The sequence below is a fragment of the Calliphora vicina genome, chromosome 1, assembly GCF_958450345.1.
Source record: "Calliphora vicina chromosome 1, idCalVici1.1, whole genome shotgun sequence".
Taxonomy (NCBI): Eukaryota; Metazoa; Arthropoda; class Insecta; order Diptera; family Calliphoridae; genus Calliphora; species Calliphora vicina.
Window position 1 is genome coordinate 59,818,368 of NC_088780.1, and position 6,955 is coordinate 59,825,322.

A 6,955-nucleotide genomic window follows, 5' to 3' on the forward strand; every position below is an offset into this window, starting at 1 on the left:
AACCAGGTCTAAAAAAAATTCTAAATTAAAATTCAAACATGCTTGGTTTTGGAATTATTCCTATATGTTGTCTCTCTGTATCAAAATTTATTTTGCTCTCTTTATTATAAACCATTACATGAAACCAAAAGGAGGAACAAAATCTTGTACAAGATTAAGACTTTTATAATATTTGATGTTGTGAAGTTCGCGTGAAGTAGGTTTTTCATATAAAAAACTTCAGATGTTGTACTTTGAAGTCCTTTCTTTATGTTTTATGCTGAATTTATTAAGAATATTTTCTCTAATAACCATCTTTAATGGATTGCTTAAGCAGACCTTCAATTAGGCTCTGATGTAGACATTCTGTGAGGCATTACGTGAAAGGTCCCCTTACAGACCTTCAGCAAAAGACCATCTAATATGCCATCTTAAGTAGTTTGTTACATAATGGTCTTCTAAGGCTAAACTTGAAATTATTGATGGACCTGGCAAGCTACATATATCTCTTCAATAAATCATGTACTATGTACGTTATAATAAATTTAAAAAAGGACAAAACTATTTTGAGTTCAATACACAATAAGAAAAGAATCTATTAGTCTATTTTTTTAAACAGTTTGCAAGTACCATTAGTTATTACAATTGTTAGTAGTACTTATAACCGAAAAAATTGATTGGAGATAAATTCGGTTGACACCACCAAACTGTTTTCTCTGTGTAGAAAAAAGTTTTTAATTATAAAAACCGGTTAACCGAAACAAAGAAATTTATTTCTACTTTTTTCCAAATTACTCCGCTATTGAGAACTTTCTTGATGATATCACATTGTGATCCTGTATTATCATTAAATAAATAAAATGGTGTGTTCTGAAATAAGACCAGCTGTGTTTGAATTCTTTTTAATGTATACACAACAGGTGTAAAAATGCAAATAATCATTAACAAATAATAATAAAAATCAAGCTATATTTTTATAATTTAATTAGGCTTATTTTTTTATCAAATATCAAAAAAAATAAATTAAATTAGTAATATATATTTATTTTAACAAGCTGTTTAGTAATTAATTTAATGGCTCTATTATAATCAATTTAATCATATTTAATTTATTATTTTTTCTATAGATTTCTAATGATAAGTTTGTTTACTCTCTCTATACGTGGCTGCAAATAAAATAAAACTTACACACTTTGACAAATTAACCATTCGAATGTTTTGGCAAAATAAAAAAAATATGCAGCACAAAAAAAAAAAGAAACTTAAATAATAAATATAAACACACGTAGAAAATAAAACATATGTACTGCATTTAAAATAAAATTTTAAACAAATAAATGTTTTTTTAAAAACAAAAAGTGTAACAGACGTCTTATACTTGAAGATACATATTTGTTTACACAAGAATATAAAAAAACAAACTGATAAATAAATAATAATAAAAAAAATACAAAATATTTTAGTTAATTGTAGCTTGTTGTTGCTGAAGTGGATAGTGGTGAAGTGTTTAACAAAATGTGCCACCACCACCATAGAACAGGCGGTCGTCTTTATCATTCTTATCAAATAAACACAATTTCCGTAAGCAATTAAAAAATGAGCAGTAACAACAAAATAAACAAAAACAACATTGAATATTTGTAATAAAAATTCAAAAAAAGTACCCAAAGAGAGAAGAGAAACAAGAGGAACTAAAATAATTCATTAACACATAACAATCAATTTCCTTCCATCTCAAAGTACTTGTTGTTTTATATATATTTTTTTTTAATATTTGACATGGAACTACATCAAGTAAAAAATCCAAAAACAATAAATAATTCATTTGAAATTAAGTAAAAAACTATATTTTTTTATAGAATTTAAAAGCAGAATTAAAGATAAATTTGATAAGAGTTTCAGATAGAAAAGTACATATAAATAAAACTAAATGAAACGAAAGAAAATTGTACTTAAAAGTAGTACAAACTGTAAGATTCGCAATATAATTTATGGAACTGTTTGCGGTCATTTTCAGCTGGATTTGGAAGAACGAATAATTTATATACCCTACACAACCATAAATGGGAAAGACATTATACATATCGATCATATTAGTTTCATTTACTAGGACGATTTAACAATATGCGTCCTTTGATCAATCACTCGAATAAGTAATAATACTTTATGAAATTTCATTCGATCAAAATTATACTCGAATAACCCTAGCAATATTACGGAATATTAAAACAAAAAACATAACTGACTTATATTAAATATTTATAAACAGAACCTTTAAGCCAATTCAAACGAAGAATATTCTACGAATTTTTCCTTACATTCGATTGTAAATAAAATTGAACAGCTATTGTAGTTTCATATTAATTTTCCAAAACATATCAAAATACTCGTAGTTGAATATTGCAAACATATCTTTGAGATTGACGTTACCATGGCCATAGTTAAATTTTCAAGTGACCTTGAATAACTTGTCTTGAGCTGTTTCTGCAGTTTATCAATAAAATGTTTGACGTATAAATATTAAAAGAAAACAAAATGAATAAGTATTTTGTTTTCGCATTAATACTAAATATCGAGGAATAAATTTGTGAACAAGTTTTTCGATGAATCGTGTTTTTTCTATTGTTTAAAATTAATAAATATTCATCTTAATAGGTCTTTTAAATTCAAACAAGAATTCTGTGGTTATTTTTAACCATTTTTTCAAAGACATATTTAATATTATGCAACATTTGTACGTCACCGAATAAATTAACTAAATTTAACATACATATAAACTAATTTCTTATGATCCAATACAATTATGAAAATTGTTAATGACTGAAATTTAAAAAAAAATATATATATGTATATTTAAATATGTGTAGATAAAGAGATGTAAATTTATACATCCCTAATAAATTATGTATAAAATTACAATAATTCATTTTGCTTTTTTTGTTTAAGTACACGTGCTTACGTTAGAAATTCTCTTAAAAATAGTAAATTACATTTCAGAAATATGTATATTGAATATATTTTATGACGTCTAAAATAAATCCCGACCATTTTATGTAAATATAACGACAAACTACATAGATTTTTGCATATTTAATGAAAACACGACTAACTCGAGTTTTTTGACATACTAGCCCCCATTTTCTCAATCTCTGGTTATTTTTTATCGTGACGATAAACTGACAGTTCTCATACAAAAAAAATGTTAATTGGAGATTTATCGTTACGAAAAACGATAACTAGATATTGCGAAAATGGGGGTAGGTATGTTTGTCAATATTTCCGAAACTAAGTTTTGTCTAGAAATAATTGTTTTGTATTCGATTTTGTTTAATTAATAAAAAAAAATCATTAAAATAGTTATACTGAGTTGCAAATGAGATTCGGATCAAAAAGATGACATTTGAGACCGGTGGTAATGAGTAATAATACTCTAAATTCGATTCAACGTCAATATTCCCAAATAAAAAGTTCATATTCATATTGAATCTTAGGAATTCATTTTCACCGTCTAGCATTATAACATTTCTAAAAACTAATAAATTTTTCTTATATTTGCCTTCACACGTGGACTGGAAATTTTCCAACCAATTTTTTACTTTCATATCTGTATAGATTACGATTCCGATACAACTAAACTCGAAATTTAATATTTGTAAATGCATTACCAAACATCAGAGCCCATTCGGGTTAATGTTATCAGATTTGACTGACATTTTCACAGTTAGATTATTATATCACTCCGTCAAGCAATTATCGAAATTCTCAAAAAAAAAATGTTTATAAAATATACAGTATAATAAATTTCAATATATTTTCTTTGAATTTCATTTAATGTATAAAGATTAAAGTGATTCCAAGAAATCTAATTTTAACAAGTAAGAAAAACACCGGCCACCTTCTAAATATTTAGTACAAATAATTGATTTAGATGTTAGGTACGCAGAGCTCATTTGTAACGAAAATAGTTTTCAAAATCACCTGTTTGGCGAAAACTAGGATCAATTAGAAATGAACCAAGCAGAAATGTATTTGTGCCGAATTTTATTCCATATCAAAACTTTTGAAAAGAATTAAGCGATACAGTATTATAGGTTTTTAGTCGACATTTTAAATTGTTAAATATTCGAATTTTGCTAATTTATGAAGTCGATTTTTTTTAATTTTCGACTTTTTATCCCATTTAAATGTAAAAAAAATGTATATAGTTGCTAAATTTACGGATGAGAAAACACATTTTTTTAACAAAATTTTGAATAAAATTTAATACTTTTTTTACTTTTTATGTACAATATGGAGATTTTTCGATTTCAATTCCTCTTAAGTCCAAAATGCTGAAAAGTTCAGCAATTGCTCATTTTAGAAGTTGCTCATTTTATTTGAAGTTTTATGACCGTGACAATTTTGACACCTGATATAAAAGGGTAAATTTTCAACCCAAAAAAACAATCTGAAATTAATTTCTGAACAAAAACTAAATTTTTTCGAAATCCGTCAATTTCAAATTTTTTGAAATTTCGGATTTTGTTCAAATTTTCAGATGACAGAGAACAATTTTAGACCAATATAAGGGCCGCCATAATGTACAAACTGCTATCAATTTGTACGGTAATAATCATATCCAATTGGTATATAATTTATCAACGATATTGTTTAATTTTGAACGAAATCGATCAGAAGCTAATGCAAGTAGGCTCGGGTACATTATGAGTTTATAGGGATATTTCAAAGATTGAAATTGTATTGAAAATTTTAGTAGACTTATAAATACACCCAATTTCAATCAAATTTGAAAAAGTACTTCGTGCAAAATTTTCAACAAAAGTACAAAATATTCAAAATTAATCACTTTTTTGTAAAATTGCATCGATATAATGTCGAGAATGTGAGTGTTTTCCTATGTAGAGTACAGAGCGTTAATGATTAGAATAGTAGATATTAATCTGATTCTAATATTTATCGCAATGTTATACCCTTTTCGAAATTACAAATGTTCTATAATGATTCCATTTCGAACAACATATGCATCATTTTGTATACTTTTAGTTAACGTAGTTTTAATTTTTTACAATATTTGTATGAATATTTTTTTTAGAAATATGTTATTGTTATTTTTTCACAAACTGGCAACATATATTTTAATTTATTCATATTTTCTCAAAAGTATACATTATTATTATTTTTAGTTTGTACTTTTTTGCCACTTTGTGAAAAAAATGTATATAAACAAAAACAAAAATAAGAACTGATTATTGAAAATTATTTTCAATTTCCATAAAATATTTAAATATCGCTCATTTTCTGCAACAATGTCATAATTCAAAAGAAGTCGTTTCGACAAAAACGTCTTTGAATTTTGTATGATATTTTAATATTACTTATATAAATTTTCAACAAATCAAATGGGATCTCAGAAATAAAACCTGATTTAAATAGTAGATGTTAATATCTTTCTAATCTGAATTTAAACCATATTTTTAGTTGTCAAATATACAAGAAAACATGAATTTTAATTTTGATGTTTACAACACAAATACACTCTCATACAAAAAATAATTGAATTTTTTGAAGATTGGTAAAACTATCAGCCCAATTATGAATAAAAATTCCGCGTGAGTTTTTTCCCTTTTCTCATTTTTCCTATTCAAATTCAATGGGAAAAAACTCCCGGGGAACAAACTCCCGCGGAATTTTTTATTCATGATTGGGCTGTATATGAAATACTATAGAACGACGCATATTTTGTATTACTCAGTTCAAAAAAAAAACGGATTTTCAGTTATGACGTTGTTACAGCAAATGAGCGATATGTATCCATATATTAGATTTTTATTCAAAATAAGTTCGGATATAACTTTCATGGCATCAACATTAGTGTAGGGTATTATATATTTCCATTTAATCGACTGTAGTACTGGGATTTTTATTTACTTGTTTTTCCCCCCAAAAAAAATAAACATTCTGTGTTTATCGTGTTATGCAAACATACTCGTACGAAAAGAAATAATGCGAAATGGCACAAGAAGCTACTCGTAGTAAATAAATTATTTATTTTATTTTTAAACTTATTTTTTTTTGCTCTTGTTGATAATGATTCAGTCTCTGTCCAGCATAAAAAAATGTTAACAACAAATTATTTTCATAAAATATAAATATTTTTTTATTTATTTGATTTTTTTAAAATGCAGCTTTGTTTCGACTTAATGTTATTAACTTTTGCTAAGAGTGGAAAACGTCTTTAAATTACTTTGTTTTAGCCAACTTTCATGCGATCAGGCGACGACACACATTCACACACTGACTCACTCGTACACACAGTCACTTACTCATACAAAATAGTTTAGTCTTATTCTCTCTTTTCGTTAAAAAAATGTTCGTTTTTTTATTTCTCTTTTATCATATAAAATCTGTTGCGCTAATAAAATACATAATAATTATTTGTTTATGTATAATATTTTTTTTAATTTAATAATAATTAGGTTTTGATTGTTGATTTTACCGTTTATTTGTTGGATTTTCACGTTTATTTTTTGCAATTATTTATTTGTTGTTGCTTTATTGTTTGGTATGTTTTTTCTAAGTTTTGAATCACTTGAATGGAATCGGTATCAACCCACTTAGTTCACTTCTTAATTAACACTGAGCTCAAATCAAAAAGTATCGCAAACAAAATACTTCACTTTTATAGCAAAAGTTGGTTGAAGTCAGTTGAGTCAATAGCTACACACAGATACTTACACACACACAAAGCGTTTTGTATGTGGCTCTGCTGACGGTAACGATCGTGTTTCTTTATGATTGTTTTAGCTGGTTCGCTTATTGACTTGTTGTCTGGCTGTTTGGTTGGTTTTTTATTTTTTTTGTAGTTGGCTACTGCTGCCGTAATACTGCAGAACTTTTAACTAACACTAGTTGCTTGTGAGTAGAGGAGTAGTTTGTTGTCGTAGCAGTGTGTTTTTGTTGGTAACAACAGTTGTCT

The 6,955-nt window shown here is 26.3% G+C and overlaps 1 protein-coding gene across 8 annotated transcripts in view; it reads right to left on the reverse strand.

The window, feature by feature from the left end:
• The window catches only part of LOC135962833 (glutamine--fructose-6-phosphate aminotransferase [isomerizing] 2), a 44,732-nt gene extending 38,019 nt beyond the window's left edge, over positions 1–6,713 (reverse strand). For 4 of the 8 annotated variants that reach the window (XM_065514772.1, XM_065514747.1, XM_065514766.1 and 1 more), the window contains exon 1: positions 6,476–6,712. The gene's annotated coding sequence lies outside the window, so the exon portion shown is untranslated. Of the gene's footprint in view, positions 1–6,475 lie in introns of all 8 variants that reach the window. The other 4 variants (XM_065514753.1, XM_065514736.1, XM_065514773.1 and 1 more) reach the window with 3 other exon arrangements.
• Between the last annotated feature and the right edge of the window lie 242 nt (positions 6,714–6,955).